We start from the raw sequence: 17,500 nt of genomic DNA on the forward strand, positions 1-17,500 counted from the left end.
ATAAAGAACTAAAGAACATTTTGGGATTGACATCAGAGACTGCTACCTCAGCCACAAATAAGGGGACTGTAGGGAAAGAAGGGGCACAACTGCATGGAGATGCTCTATCAGAGGAGACTGTAGCAAATGAAAGAGCTAAGCTTTATGTGGAGGCCCTAACAGACAACAACAGAGCCCAAGGAAAGCCGAGAAGGGAAAATGACAGGCCACTGAGCCCAAGTACATTAGCCAGTGAAACTGATGAAAGGAAAGCTGCAGTGGAGGAAACCAAATTAAATGAGGGGATACACAGGGATATGCAGTGGGAGAATGAAAGGGTGAGGTCAGTCTTTGTGTATGGGCTCCAGGAAGTCGAAGGGGAAACATATGAAGCAAGAAAACAAGGGGAAAAAAAAGCAATTGAAAGCATCATGAAAGCAATAGGAGAAGACGATATGACCCAGCTGGAAAATTTTCGGAGAATAGGGGGGTTTGTAAAAAAAAGAACCCGGCCAGTGAGAGTGACCTTCAAGGCAGAAGCAACTCGGACCAGGATACTGCAGGAGAAAGCACGATTAAGGGACATGACGGCATACAGGAGGGTGTATCTCGACCGCGACAGAACACAAGAAGAAAGGAAGAAACTGAGAGAGATGGTACAAAGGCGAAAGGAGGAAAGAGAGGGGATGGAGAAGACAGACAGGAGATCCCAGACCCAGGAAGAAGATCTAATACAGCCTCCCTCACAACTTTCTATAGAAGCCTCCCAACCAGGTCAACCCCAGTGCAACCAAACACTCTAAATCAAAACACCCATGCCACATCCAATGCCCCCACCCACTACATTACAAACTTCACCCCCACAGCAACAACCCATAGTTCCTTACCAGGTCTCCCACTTCCCCAACCCCAATATACTTCCCAGACTACAGTCTTAGAAAAGAAGTTGAAGGTGTGGTATACAAATGCAGATGGAATAACAAACAAGTATGAGGAGTGGCACGAAAGAATCAAAGAGACATCCCCAGACATAATAGCACTCACAGAAACAAAACTCACCAGAATAATAACAGATTCAATCTTTCCATCCGGATATCAAATCTTCAGGAAAGACAGAGGGAGGAGAGGGGGAGGAGGAGTTGCACTGCTCATTAAAAACCAGTGGGGTTTTGAGAAAATGGAAGGAATGGATGGCATGGGCGAAAGGGACTACTTAGTAGGAACAATCCAGTCTGAGGGACATAAGGTGATAATTGCAGTAATGTACAACCCACCACAGAACTGCAGGAGGCCAAGAGAAGAATACGATGAGAGCAACAGAGCAATGATCAACACACTAGCCGAGGTGGCCAGGAGAGCACACATGGGGGGAGCAAAGTTACTAGTTATGGGTGATTTCAATCACAAGGAGATTGACTGGGAAAACCTGGAGCCCCATGGGGGTCCCGAAACATGGAGAGCCAAGATGATGGATGTGGTACTGGAGAACCTCATGCATCAACATGTTAGAGACACTACCAGAGAGAGAGGAGAGGATGAACCAGCAAGGTTGGACCTTGTATTCACCATGAGTAGTTCGGACATCGAGGGTATCATGTATGAAAGGCCCCTGGGAGCTAGTGATCATGTGGTTCTGTGCTTCGACTACATAGTTGAGCTCCAAGTGGAGAGAGTAGCAGGAATAGGCTGGGAAAAACCAAACTACAAAAGGGGGAACTACTCAGGCATGAGGAACTTCCTTCAAGACATTCAGTGGGAGAGGGAACTGACAGGAAAACCAGTACAAGAAATGATGGACTATGTAGCAACAAAATGCAAGGAGGCAGAGGAGAGGTTTGTTCCCAAGGGAAACAGAAATAATGGGAAGAACAGAACGAGTCCTTGGTTCACCCAAAGGTGTAGGGAGGCAAAAACTAGGTGTAATAGAGAATGGAAAAGGTACAGAAGACAGAGAACTCAGGAAAATAAAGAAATCAGCCGAAGAGCCAGAAACGAATATGCACAGATAAGAAGGGAGGCTCAGAGACAATATGAAAATGACATAGCATCAAAAGTAAAGACTGACCCGAAGCTGTTGTACAGCCACATCAGGAGGAAAACAACAGTCAAGGACCAGGTAATCAGACTGAGGAAGGGTGATGGGGAATTCACAAGAAACGACCGAGAGGTATGTCAGGAGCTCAACACAAGATTTAAAGAGGTATTTACAGTGGAAACCAGTAGGACTCCAAGAAATCAGAACAGGGGGGCACACCAGCAAGTGCTGGATGAGGTACATATAACCAAGGAGGAGGTGAAGAAGCTGCTATGCGAACTTGACACCTCAAAGGCGGTGGGACCAGACAACATCTCTCCATGGGTCCTTAAAGAGGGAGCAGAGATATTGTGTGAGCCATTAACAAAGATCTTCAACACATCATTTGAAACTGGGCAACTCCCTGAGGTATGGAAAATGGCAAATGTAGTCCCAATTTTTAAAAAGGGAGACAGACATGAGGCACTAAACTACAGACCTGTATCTCTAACGTGTATAGTATGCAAGGTCATGGAGAAGATCATCAGGAGGAGAGTGGTGGGGCACCTGGAAAGAAACAAGTGTATAATTGACAACCAGCACGGTTTCAGGGAAGGAAAATCCTGTGTCACAAACCTACTAGAGTTTTATGACAAGGTGACAGAAGTAAGACAAGAGAGAGAGGGGTGGATCGACTGCGTATTTTTGGACTGCAAGAAGGCTTTCGACACAGTTCCTCACAAGAGGTTACTGCAAAAGCTAGAGGACCAGGCACACATAACAGGAAAGGCACTGCAATGGATCAGAGAATATCTGACAGGGAGGAAACAACGAGTCATGGTACGCGACGAGGTGTCAGAGTGGGCGCCTGTGACAAGCGGGGTTCCACAGGGGTCAGTCCTAGGACCTGTGCTGTTCTTGGTATACGTGAACGACATAACGGAAGGGATAGACTCAGAAGTGTCCTTGTTTGCAGACGATGTGAAGTTAATGAGAAGAATCGAATCGGACGAGGATCAGGCAGGACTACAAAGAGATCTGGACAGGCTACAAGCCTGGTCCAGCAACTGGCTCCTAGAATTTAACCCTGCCAAATGCAAAGTCATGAAGATTGGGGAAGGGCAAAGAAGACCGCAGACACAATATAGTTTAGATGGCCAAAGACTGCAAACCTCACTAAAGGAAAAAGATCTGGGGGTGAGTATAACACCGAGCATATCTCCTGAGGCGCACATCAATCAGATAACTGCTGCAGCATACGGGCGCCTGGCAAACCTACGGATAGCGTTCCGATACCTCAGTAAGGATTCGTTTAAGACTCTGTACACCATCTACGTCAGGCCCATACTGGAGTATGCAGCACCAGTTTGGAATCCACACCTAGTCAAGCACGTCAAGAAATTAGAGAAAGTGCAAAGGTTTGCAACAAGACTAGTCCCAGAGCTACGGGGATTGTCCTATGAAGAAAGGTTGAGGGAAATCGGCCTGACGACACTGGAGGCCAGGAGGGTCAGGGGAGACATGATAACGACATATAAAATACTGCGCGGAATAGACGAGGTGGACAAAGACGGGATGTTCCAGAGATGGGACACAGACACAAGAGGTCACAATTGGAAGTTGAAGACTCAGATGAATCAAAGGGATGTTAGGAAGTATTTCTTCAGTCATAGAGTAGTCAGGCCATGGAATAGCCTAGAAAGTGATGTGGTGGAGGCAGGAACCATACATAGTTTTAAGGCGAGGTATGATAGAGCTCATGGGGCAGGGAGAGAGAGGACCTAGTAGCAATCAGCGAAGAGGCGGGGCCAGGAGCTGTGACTCGACCCCTGCAACCACAAATAGGTGAGTACAAATAGGTGAGTACACACACACACACACACACACAACCGGTACACACACACACACACACACACACACACACACACACACACACACACACACACACACACACACACACACACACACACACACACACACACACACACACACACACACACACACACAGGATCAGGCGCGTATAACAGTAAGGGCACCGCAATAGATCAGAGAATACCTAACATGGAGGCAACAGCGAGTCATGGTCCGTGATGAGGTATCACAGTGGGAGCCTGTGACGAGCGGGGTCCCACAGGGGTCAATCTTAGGACCAGTGCTATTCTTGGTATATGTGAATGATATGACGGAAGGGATAGACTCTGAAGTGTCCCTGTTTGCAGATGATGTGAAGCTAATGAGAAGGATTAAATCAGATGCGGACTAGACAGGTCTACAAAGAGACCTGGACAGGCTGGACACCTGATCCAGCAACTGGCTCCTAGAATTTAACCTCGCCAAATGCAAAGTCATGAAGATTGGGGAAGGGCAAAGAAGACCGCAGACAGAGTATAGGCTAGGTGGCCAAGACTGCAAACCTCACTCAAGGAAAAAGATCTAGGGGTGAGTATAATACCGAGCACATCGCCAGAAGCACACATTAACCAGATAACTGCTGCGGCATATGGGCGCTTGGCAAGCCTGAGAATAGCGTTTCGATACCTCAGTAAGGAATCGTTCAAGACTCTATACTGTGTACGTCAGGCCCATACTGGAGTACGCAGCACCAATTTGGAACCCACACCTGGTCAAGCACGTCAAGAAATTAGAGAAAGTGCAAAGGTTTTCAACAAGCCTGGTCCCAGAGCTAAGAGGAATGTCCTACGAAGAAAGGTTAAGGGAAAGCGGCATGATGACATTGGATGACAAGAGGGTCAGGGGAGACATGATAACGACATACAAAATACTGCGTGGAATAGATAAGGTGGACAGAGACAGGATGTTCCAGAGATGGGACACAGAAACAAGGGGTCACAATTGGAAGTTTAACACTCAGATGAGTCAAAGGAATGTTAGAAAGTATTTCCACAGCCACAGAGTTGTTAGGAAGTGGAATAGTCTGGCAAGTGATGTAGTGGAAGCAGGAACCATACATAGTTTTAAGACGAGGTATGATATAGCTCACTGAGCAGGGAGAGGGAGGACCCAGTAGCGGTCAGTGATGAAGCGGGGCCAGGAGCTGAGTCTCGACTCCTGCAACCCCAATTAGGTGAGTACACACACACACACACACACACACACACACACACACACACACACACAAAGGTAAAAGGTTTACTAGTATCTGGAATCATGTAACTAAAAAAATTAACACTTAACGGATCACCAAGACGACATGTATGAAACACGAAGGTATAACGTGTTTGGAACACCGTGGTAAGGAATTTGGAACACAGAGGTAACGTGTTTGGAACACGGTGGTAACGTGTTTGGAACACAGAGGTAACGTGTTTGGAACACAGAGGTAACGTGTTTGGAACAGAGAGGTAACGTGTTTGGAACACGGAGGTAACGTGGTTGGAACACGGTGGTAACGTGGTTGGAACACGGTGGGAACGTGGTTGGAACACGGTGGGAACGTGTTTAAAACACAGAGGTAACGTGTTTGGAACACAGAGGTAACGTGTTTGGAACACAGAGGTAACGTGTTTGGAACACAGAGGTAACGTGTTTGGAACACGGTGGTAACGTGTTTAAAACACAGAGGTAACGTGTTTGGAACACAGAGGTAACGTGTTTGGAACACAGAGGTAACGTGTTTGGAACAAGAAAGTTATAACATGTTCGGAACAAGAAGGTTACACTACCGCATTATACAACCCAAAGAAAAGAGCTCAAAAAAAATCTTTTTTACAAATGGTGAAAAGAAAGAGGAGACACAAAGTGAAGATAAAGTGTAGGAAATAAACAAGGTAACTGTAGGAGTATGAAGCTAATGAGGAAAGATCTTACAAGATGTCAACGCAGGAGGAGGAGGAGGAAGAGGAGGAGGAGGAAGAGGAGGAGGAGGAAGAGGAGGGGGAGGAGGAGGGGGAGGAAGAAGAGGAACTCGCCCCAATGAGGAGTCAGTAAACTCATTCAGTTGCACATAAATGCAGTTACATTAAGTATCATACATAGCAGCACATGTGCAATAACATCACAGGAAACAGGTGTGGCATCACAATAACATCACAGGAAACAGGTGTGACATTACAATAACATCACAGGAAACAGGTGTGGCATCACAATAACATCACAGGAAACAGGTGTGGCATCACAATAACATCACAGTGAACAGGTGTGGCATTACAATAACATCACAGGAAACAGGTGTGGCATCACAATAACATCACAGTAAACAGGTGTGGCATCACAATAACATCACAGTAAACAGGTGTGGCATCACAATAACATCACAGGAAACAGGTGTGGCATCACAATAACATCACAGGAAACAGGTGTGGCATCACAATAACATCACAGGAAACAGGTGTGGCATCACAATAACATCACAGGAAACAGGTGTGGCATCACAATAACATCACAGTAAACAGGTGTGGCATCACAATAACATCACAGGAAACAGGTGTGGCATCACAATAACATCACAGTAAACAGGTGTGGCATCACAATAACATCACAGGAAACAGGTGTGACATCACAATAACATCACAGTAAACAGGTGTGGCATCACAATAACATCACAGGAAACAGGTGTGGCATCACAATAACATCACAGGAAACAGGTGTGGCATCACAATAACATCACAGTAAACAGGTGTGGCATCACAATAACATCACAGGAAACAGGTGTGGCATCACAATAACATCACAGGAAACAGGTGTGGCATCACAATAACATCACAGTAAACAGGTGTGGCATCACAATAACATCACAGGAAACAGGTGTGGCATCACAATAGCATCACAGGAAACAGGTGTGGCATCACAATAGCATCACAGGAAACAGGTGTGGCATTACAATAACATCACAGGAAACAGGTGTGGCATCACAATAACATCACAGGAAACAGGTGTGGCATCACAATAACATCACAGTGAACAGGTGTGGCATCACAATAACATCACAGTGAACAGGTTTGGCATCACAATAAGAGCACAGTGAACAGGTGTGGCATCACAATAACATCACAGTAAACAGGTGTGGCATCACAATAACATCACAGGAAACAGGTGTGACATCACAGTAAACAGGTGTGGCATCACAATAAGAGCACAGTGAACAGGTGTGGCATCACAATAACATCACAGGAAACAGGTGTGGCATCACAATAACATCACAGGAAACAGGTGTGGCATCACAATAACAGCACAGTGAACAGGTGTGACATCACAATAACATCACAGTAAACAGGTGTGGCATCACAATAAGAGCACAGTGAACAGGTGTGGCATCACAATAACATCACAGGAAACAGGTGTGGCATCACAATAACATCACAGGAAACAGGTGTGGCATCACAATAACATCACAGTGAACAGGTGTGGCATCACAATAACATCACAGGAAACTGGTGTGGCATCACAATAACATCACAGGAAGCAGGTGTGGCATCACAATAACATCACAGGAAACAGGTGTGGCATCACAATAACATCACAGTAAACAGGTGTGGCATCACAATAAGAGCACAGTGAACAGGTGTGGCATCACAATAACATCACAGGATACAGGTGTGACATTACAATAACATCACAGTAAACAGGTGTGGCATCACAGTAAACAGGTGTGGCATCACAATAAGAGCACAGTAAACAGGTGTGGCACCACAATAACATCACAGTAAACAGGTGTGACATCACAATAAGATCACAGTAAACAGGTGTGGCATCACAGTAAACAGGTGTGACATCACAATAAGATCACAGTAAACAGGTGTGGCATCACAATAACATCACAGTAAACAGGTGTGGCATCACAATAAGATCACAGTAAACAGGTGTGACATCACAATAACATCACAGTAAACAGGTGTGGCATCATAATAGCATCACAGTTAACAGGTGTGGCATCACAATAACATCACAATAAACAGGTGTGCCATCACAATAGCATCACAGTAAACAGGTGTGGCATCACAATAACATCACAGTAAACAGGTGTGGCATCATAATAGCATCACAGTAAACAGGTGTGGCATTACAATAAGATCACAGTAAACAGGTGTGGCATCACAACAAGATCACAGTAAACAGGTGTGGCATCACAATAAGATCACAGTAAACAGGTGTGGCATCACAATAAGATCACAGTAAACAGGTGTGGCATCACAATAAGATCACAGTAAACAGGTGTGGCATCACAATAAGATCACAGTAAACAGGTGTGGCATCACAACAAGATCACAGTAAACAGGTGTGGCATCACAATAAGATCACAGTAAACAGGTGTGGCATCACAACAAGATCACAGTAAACAGGTGTGGCATCACAACAAGATCACAGTAAACAGGTGTGGCATCACAACAAGATCACAGTAAACAGGTGTGGCATCACAATAAGATCACAGTAAACAGGTGTGGCATCACAATAAGATCACAGTAAACAGGTGTGGCATCACAACAAGATCACAGTAAACAGGTGTGGCATCACAACAAGATCACAGTAAACAGGTGTGGCATCACAACAAGATCACAGTAAACAGGTGTGGCATCACAATAAGATCACAGTAAACAGGTGTGGCATCACAATAGCATCACAGTAAACAGGTGTGGCATCACAATATGCAGAACGACCACTGTGAAAAAAACAGTGAATTGTGTTCCTCGATCATGTGAGAAATTGCGAAATCGCCTGGATTATTATTATTAATAATTATGGAGTCTGTGTCAGAGGTGGAGTCTGTGTCAAAGAAAGAGTCTGTGTCAAAGAGGGAGTCTGTGTCAAAGAAAGAGTCTGTGTCAAAGAGGGAGTCTGTGTCAAAGAGGGAGTCTGTGTCAAAGAAAGAGTCTGTGTCAAAGAGGGAGTCTGTGTCAAAGAAAGAGTCTGTGTCAAAGAGGGAGTCTGTGTCAAAGAAAGAGTCTGTGTCAAAGAGGGAGTCTGTGTCAAAGAGGGAGTCTGTGTCAAAGAGGGAGTCTGTGTCAAAGAAAGAGTCTGTGTCAAAGAGGGAGTCTGTGTCAAAGAAAGAGTCTGTGTCAAAGAGGGAGTCTGTGTCAAAGAAAGAGTCTGTGTCAAAGAAAGAGTCTGTGTCAAAGAGGGAGTCTGTGTCAAAGGTGAAGTCTGTGTCAAAGATTTAGTCTGGGGCCACTCCGGGATTAGGGGCCTTAAAGCTTAAGCTTCATTAGTTTCATAGCAGATCCGCCTATGAACACAAGACAATATCCTTTAGGACATTATAGAGTTTTAGGAGAAATTTTAGACCTCATAGCTCTAGGCTTTTGTTTACGAAGGCCTGTACAAATGAACCCATTTCTGGCTCTTGAAAATAGTGAAGCGATGTATCAGTGAGCTCATTCATGGGTTCAGAACCCACTGAATTAATAAGAGAGATGAACCCTTTTGTGGGATCTCAAACCACTGAAATAATTGATAAATTAGACGAATATGCAACGCTTGGGTATCTTCATTAAGGAAACGTTTTCGCCACACAGTGGCTTCGTCAGTCCAATAAAAAGAAGAATACTGAAGATCAAAAGGAGTTTGAGTTAATCAGTCCCTCAGTCTGGAGTTGATGTAATTAGTCCATTAATCTTGTCGGTTCTCCGAACCATTTATCTACAATGGAATAACAGACAGGTAAACAACCCCCCCCCGTCACAGGATCAGGAACCAGTAAAGCACTGGGTCCTCTATATTACTGCCAGACTAAACCGAGAGGACAGAAGCTCCAGTTTATGGCAATGTGGATTCTGAAACCATTGGACAAGTAAACCCATTTGCGGGTTCTCAAACCAGTGAAACCCTGGATATGAGAATTCGTTCCACGGGGCCGTGCAGCCACTACGGTCGTTCAGAGTGAGAAATTAGGTTGTTATATATCCCTGGCTTTATTGCCTGGATATCTGTAACCTGCTTGTTATTCTTAATTGGCCATTAATACTAGTGGAACTCTGTAAACTGAAGAAAGAGACATTTCTGGAGTTATTTTTTTAATAAATGAGCCTAATTACGAAGAAGCCGATTTAAAAATAAAAAAGCCTAGAGGTTATTTACCAAGGTGAATACTTATTATTTGTGTTTGAGAGAGAGAGAGAGAGAGAGAGAGAGACAGAGACAGACAGACAGACAGACAGACAGACAGACAGACATAGACAGACATAGACAGAGAGAGAGAGAGAGAGAGAGAGAGAGAGAGAGAGAGAGAGAGAGAGACAGACAGACAGACAGACAGACAGACAGACAGACATAGACAGAGAGAGAGAGAGAGAGAGAGAGAGAGAGAGAGAGAGAGAGAGAGAGAGAGATGCTGTACTCAGATCCCTTAACTCTGGTGCAACACTGAGATGAGCACCATCTCCTGTTGCCATGGTCACGGCCTCCCCTTAGCTTCACCGAGGGGAGGATAAGGGAGGGGAGGAGAGGGAAGAGAGAGAACAAATGGGCAATGAGGATTTAGAGAGAGGGAGAGAAGTCATAGGTGAGGAGGGAGAAGTGAGGGAGAACACACGGGAAAAAAAGGGAAGGACTGTCTACTACCATTACTATATCGATGTAGTACTATCTACTATCATTGGTTAAGGAAAGGATAGTAAACTGAAAGGCTCTCTCCTCATCCTTCACCCCTTTCCTGAGGCATTACGTGAGCATGACGAAGCAAGGTGAAATAGAGATGGATAACAACAACAACAACAACAACAACAAGAGTAATAATAATAATAATAATAATAATAATAATAATAATAATAATAATAATAATTATAGACTTTATTTCTACAAGTATATGATCCAACTTATACAGACCATAGCTGACATCAGTGACATAATACTACTACATAGAAAGCCCCTTGTTATTTAGAGCATTTCGGGCAAATTAGGCCAATATTGTCCCAGGATGCGACCCACACCAGTCGACTAACACCCAGGTACCTATTTTACTGCTAGGTGAACATAGACAGCAGGTATTTTAAGGAAACACGTCCTAATGTTTCCACTTATACCGGGGATCGAACCAAGGCGCTCAGTGTGTGAACTAAGTGCGCTACCAATTAAGCTACGGGACAGATAGTTAGATAAGGGTAAGTTTGGTACATTTATTTTATTAAAAATATAAAATATATACCCCCATGAACAATGTTATGTGCTCCCCCATGAACAATGTTATGTGCTCCCCCATGAACAATGTTATGTGCTCCCCCATGAACAATGTTATGTGCTCCCCCATGAACAATGTTATGTGCTCCCCCATGAACAATGTTATGTGCTCCCCCATGAACAATGTTATGTGCTCCCCCATGAACAATGTTATGTGCTCCCCCATGAACAATGTTATGTGCTCCCCCATGAACAATGTTATGTGCTCCCCCATGAACAATGTCATGTGCTCCCCCATGAACAATGTCATGTGCTCCCCCATGAACAATGTCATGTGCTCCCCCATGAACAATGTTATGTGCTCCCCCATGAACAATGTTATGTGCTCCCCCATGAACAATGTTATGTGCTCCCCCATGAACAATGTTATGTGCTCCCCCATGAACAATGTTATGTGCTCCCCCATGAACAATGTTATGTGCTCCCGAATGAACAATGTTATGTGCTCCCCCATGAACAATGTTATGTGCTCCCCCATGAACAATGTTATGTTCTCCCCCATGAACAATGTCATGTGCTCCCCCATGAACAATGTCATGTGCTCCCCCATGAACAATGTCATGTGCTCCCCCATGAACAATGTCATGTGCTCCCCCATGAACAATGTCATGTGCTCCCCCATGAACAATGTCATGTGCTCCCCATGAACAATGTCATTTGCTCCCCCATGAACAATGTCATGTGCTCCCCCATGAACAATGTCATGTATTCTTCCCATGAACAATGTCATGTATTCTTCCCATGAACAATGTCATGCACTCTCCCATGAACAATATAATGTACTCCCCGTGAATGATGTTATGTACTCGCCCCCATGAACAACGCCATGTACTCTCCTCCATGAACAACGCCATGTACTCTCCTCCATGAACAATGTCATGTAATGTCCTAGTGCCTTATAAAAGATGAGATCCCTGGCAGAGGAGCTGAGACTCAACCCCTGGAACAAAAAATATGTGAGTACAGGAAAACTGCTCCAGACTAGCACCAGAAAGACTGAGAGATTGAGAGGAGCTTATCTCTTCTACTCTCTCGAGAGTGAAAGAGAAAGAGAGAAAGAAAACTAAAGTGAGGGGAAATAAAGAGAAAAGATGGAACACAGTGTTCCAAAACTGTTCTGTGAACTACTCAAAGTGGACAAGTTACTGAAGCTTTCTTACCTTTCTCTTCCTGTCTACTCGCAACCTTTCTCTTCATGTCTACCTACAACCTTTCTCTTCCTGTCTACTCACAACCTTTCCCTTCATGTCTACCTACAACCTTTCTCTTCCTGTATATTCACAACCTTTCGTATCCTTTTCTCTTTTTAACTACCCACAATATTTATCACTGTTCTCCCTTACTCCAGTTCTTCCCTTCCCTAGTCCTACCTTCTTACAGTTAACTATAAAATCTAAGGAAAAAAACTTCAGTACTATAATCTCTGGCATCCACAGTGGAAAACTCTGCTTGTTACGTACTAATCCCAAATTATTCCTCACTATCATATCTAATAAAGACATATATCATAGCAGTGTAAAGCACATCACAGCAGTGTAAAGCACATCACAGCAGTGTAAAGCACATCACAGCAGTGTAAAGCACATCACAGCAGTGTAACACACATCACAGCAGTGTAACACACATCACAGCAGTGTAACACACATCACAGCAGTGTAACACACATCACAGCAGTGTAAAGCACATCACAGCAGTGTAACACACATCACAGCAGTGTAACACACATCACAGCAGTGTAACACACATCACAGCAGTGTAAAGCACATCACAGCAGTGTAACACACATCACAGCAGTGTAACACACATCACAGCAGTGTAACACACATCACAGCAGTGTAAAGCACATCACAGCAGTGTAACACACATCACAGCAGTGTAACACACATCACAGCAGTGTAACACACATCACAGCAGTGTAACACACATCACAGCAGTGTAACACACATCACAGCAGTGTAACACACATCACAGTAGTGTAACACACATCACAGCAGTGTAACACACATCACAGCAGTGTAACACACATCACGGCAGTGTAACACACATCACAGCAGTGTAACACACATCACAGCAGTGTAACACATATCACAGCAGTGTAACACACATCACAGCAGTGTAACACATATCACAGCAGTGTAACACACATCACACCAGCGCAACACACATCACAGCAGTGTAACACACATCACAGCAGCGCAACACACATCACAGCAGTGTCATCCACTGAGGAACACAAAAAAATCCTCAAGCCAGTGTATCACAGAAAATAATATGACATTCGACGAGGACAAATTTCAGTTACCACACCACGTTTTTTTTCTTAAAACCTCTGTATTCTCTAGGCCAGAATAATTGTCACCAATAACACCACCGTTTAAAGGAGGGGGGGGGGACAAGAATGAAGTAATTCAAACAACTATAGTATCAGGAACACCTGAAATATACACATTTAATACCTGTTGTACCTAATTTTCACGGCTACTACTACTATTACTTCTACCATTACCACCAAACCATCCCTTGGGTAGGACCTACTTCCACTTGGGAATCCCGCCTACCAGTGACTATGCCCTCGTCTGCTACTCTTCACTTTCCACCTCACGACAGTACATAAGCAGCAGCCTTCTGGCCTGTGCACCAGAATGTTCACGACTACGGTGCTCTTCACACCAGCTCCAAGGCTGAGGGACTGATTACCTCATCTTTTGTATATAGTTCTGTCTTCCATTCCTGTCCTTGAATTTGTATCGATAAAACCACTGGAGGGCGAAACGTCTACAATAATCACAGCTGCACAATGTTACACATGTGTCTAATTTTCATTATGTAATACCTGGACACCAAGCGGCAATACAACAGAATTATTTACGTAGGGTAATGAAGCGACCAGTTCCAGATTTGCACACTGAAAGGATCACTTCAGAGATGATGGTGCAGTTAACAATACTACTACTACTACCACTATTACTACTACTACTACTACTGCTACTACTACTAGTACTACTACTACTACTACTACTACTACTACTACTACTACTACTACTACTACTACTAATAATAATAATAATAATAATAATAATAATAATAATAATAATAATAAAATAATATCTTTATTTCTACAAGTACATGTACAAGGTATACAGACCATAGCTGACATCAATGACATACTACTATATAGAAAGCCGCTTGTTAAGCTGAGCATTTCCCGTAAATTAGGTCAGTTTTGTCCCAGGATGCGACCCAAACCAGTCGACTAACACCCAGGTACCCATATTGCTGATGGGGAACGTAGACAACCGATGTAAAGAAACACGCCCACTGTTTCTACCCTCGCTGGGAGTCGAACCCAGACACTCGCCTCGTGGCCACCAGGCCACGGGGCAGAATAACCCCAGGGTAAATACTACCCTCCCCCCAGATGGTGACCCGGCGTTGGCCGGAAAAAGACCCGGGCCGGGACAGGACCAGCAAACCTACAACAACAACAACAACCCAGGGTAAAGAAGAGGTGCAGCTTACTGAATGACGTGCAGCTTAGTGAATGACGTGCAGCTTAGTGAATGACGTGCAGCTTAGTGAATGACGTGCAGCTTAGTGAATGACGTGCAGCTTAGTGAATGACGTGCAGCTTAGTGAATGACGTGCAGCTTAGTGAATGACGTGCAGCTTAGTGAATGACGTGCAGCTTAGTGAATGATGAGCAGTTTAGTGAATAACATGCACTTTAGTAATGACGTGCAGCTTAGTGAATAACGTGCAGCTTAATAACGGCGTGCAGATTAATAATGACGTGCAGCTTAATGAAAGACGTGCAGTAATTAACTTGTTGTAGAGGCTCCATCCTCCGTCTGTTCAGAGTAAGAGAAATACTCCACCATTTCAGAGTAATATCTACTAACTTACTAGGTAATTATAGTGTACTAATTCACTAAATAATTATCGTGTACTAACTCACTGAATAAATGTACATGTTTAATTATAATAAATAATAAATAACAATGCCGACTAATGTATGTTGTTGAATTATTCACATTTATGTTGGTATGTTGGTATGTTGGTATGTTGGTATGTTGGTATGTTGGTACAGGTGCAGAAGGAAGAGGGAAGGGAGGGAGGGGAGAGAGAACGGGGGAGAGGGAGGGGAGAGAGAACGGGGGAGAGGGAGGTTAACTGCAACATCAACACCACAGGCAGCAGTAGCAGCAACAGCAACACCACAAGGAGCAGTAGCAGCAGCAACGACACCACAAGCAGTAGCAGCAACAGCAGCACCACAAGCAGCAGTAGCAGCAACAGCAACACCACAAGGAGCAGTAGCAGCAGCAACGACACCACAAGCAGTAGCAGCAGCAACGACACCACAAGCAGTAGCAGCAGCAACGACACCACAAGCAGTAGCAGCAGCAACGACACCACAAGCAGTAGCAGCAACATCACAAGTAGTAGTAGCAGCCGCAGGAGCACCACAAACAATAGTAGCAGCACCACAAGCAGTAGTAGCAGCAACAACAACACCACAAGCAGCACTAACAGCAGCAGCAGTAGCAACACCACAGGCAGCAGTAGCAGCAACAACACCACAAGGAGCAGTAGCAGCAGCAGCGACACCACAAGCAGTAGCAGCAACATTGCAAGCAGTAGTAGCAGCCGCAGCAGCACCACAAACAATAGTAGCAGCACCACAAGCAGTAGTAGCAGCAGCAACACCAAAAGCAGCAATAACAGCAGCAGCAGCAACAACAGTATCAGCAGCAGCACTGTACCAAGCCAAATGGATTAACTTCAAAATTTGCATCTTTATATCACATTTGTTTTCAGCATTTACATAAGAGATAAGGGCAACCAGACCATTCCAGCTGGGTGAGGAAGCTGGCATCCCAGCATCCCAGGATGACCCAGAGGCTGGAGGCTGGCATCCCAGTATTCCAAGATGATCCAGAGGCTGGAGGCTGGCATCCCAGCATCCCAGGATGACCCAGAGGCTGGAGACTGGCATCCCAGTATTCCAAGATGACCCAGAGGCTGGAGGCTGGCATCCCAGCATGACCCAGAGGCTGGAGACTGGCATCCCAGTATTCCAAGATGACCCAGAGGCTGGAGGCTGGCATCCCAGCATCCCAGGATGACCCAGAGGCTGGAGACTGGCATCCCAGTATTCCAAGATGACCCAGAGGCTGGAGGCTGGCATCCCAGCATCCCAGGATGACCCAGAGGCTGGAAGCTGGCATCCCAGCATCCCAGGATGACCCAGAGGCTGGAGGCTGTCATCTCAGTATTCCAAGATGACCCAGAGGCTGGAGGCTGTCATCCCAGTATTCCAAGATGACCCAGAGGCTGGAGGCTGGCATCCCAGCATCCCAGGATGACCCAGAGGCTGGAAGCTGGCATCCCAGCATCCCAGGATGACCCAGAGGCTGGAGGCTGTCATCTCAGTATTCCAAGATGACCCAGAGGCTGGAGGCTGTCATCCCAGTAATCCAAGATGACCCAGAGGCTGGAGGCTGGCATCCCAGCATCCCAAGATGACTCAGGGACTGGAGGTGCATCCCAACATCCCAAAGGCTGGAGGCAGGCATCCCAGGGTGACCTCGGAGACTAGGAAAGAAATATAGTTTAAAATTTGACCTATTCACTAGATAACTTCGCTCTCTCTCTCTCTCTCTCTCTCTCTCTCTCTCTCTCTCTCTCTCTCTCTCTCTCTCTCTCTCTCTCTCTCTCTCTCTCTCTCTTTCCTATGTACTCTACCTCCCTCCCTCCCCTTCCCTTCTTGACTACAGGAAGCACAATAGGGCCTGGAGGAGGGAAGGGCGAGAAAGGGGAGACTGTTCCACGCCATTCATAACTTTGACGCACTGCCCGACTTTCTGCCTAAAGTTAGCAGAGAGAGACGAGAAGTTTAGCAAGAGTGTGTCGAAGCTGAGACCAGGAGGAGCCTTCAAATAAGTCCTCAAAGCTGAAACCAAGAGGAGCCTTCAAATAACCCCTAGTACGCCTCTAGCAAGAGTGTCTAAAGTGAGAGTGAGACCAAGAGCCTTCAAATATCTCTTGGAGAGTCTCGTACAAGTTTTCGCCTACTCTTTTTCCCCCATTTCCTAGACATAAGCTCACAGGATCCTTAGGAAGACCCTTGCTTCATTCTAAAGAAACAGACATAAAAATCCATGAAGAAACACTTATGGAAGCCACACCACAGGCCTACAAGTCCCCATGTGAGGAAATCGCCTGGAAGACCCCACGGACAGTGACACAGTCCCAAAATATCTGACCTCAGCTGAAACCTGAGACCGCTCACAAACAATAAAAAAAAAAGAACCCAGAGAAGCAGAACCCAGACAAATAGAACCCAATGAGGAAAATGACACAGAGTACCGACGAGAA

General features: G+C 45.1%; 1 protein-coding gene across 1 annotated transcript in view; it reads right to left on the bottom strand.

Moving 5' to 3' along the window:
* Positions 1-17,500, bottom strand: part of LOC138854381 (uncharacterized) — a 574,782-nt gene that overhangs the window by 400,716 nt on the left and 156,566 nt on the right. The gene's annotated exons all lie outside the window — the stretch shown is intronic.

Source organism: Cherax quadricarinatus, chromosome 56, assembly GCF_038502225.1.
Source record: "Cherax quadricarinatus isolate ZL_2023a chromosome 56, ASM3850222v1, whole genome shotgun sequence".
NCBI classification, from domain to species: domain Eukaryota; kingdom Metazoa; phylum Arthropoda; class Malacostraca; order Decapoda; family Parastacidae; genus Cherax; species Cherax quadricarinatus.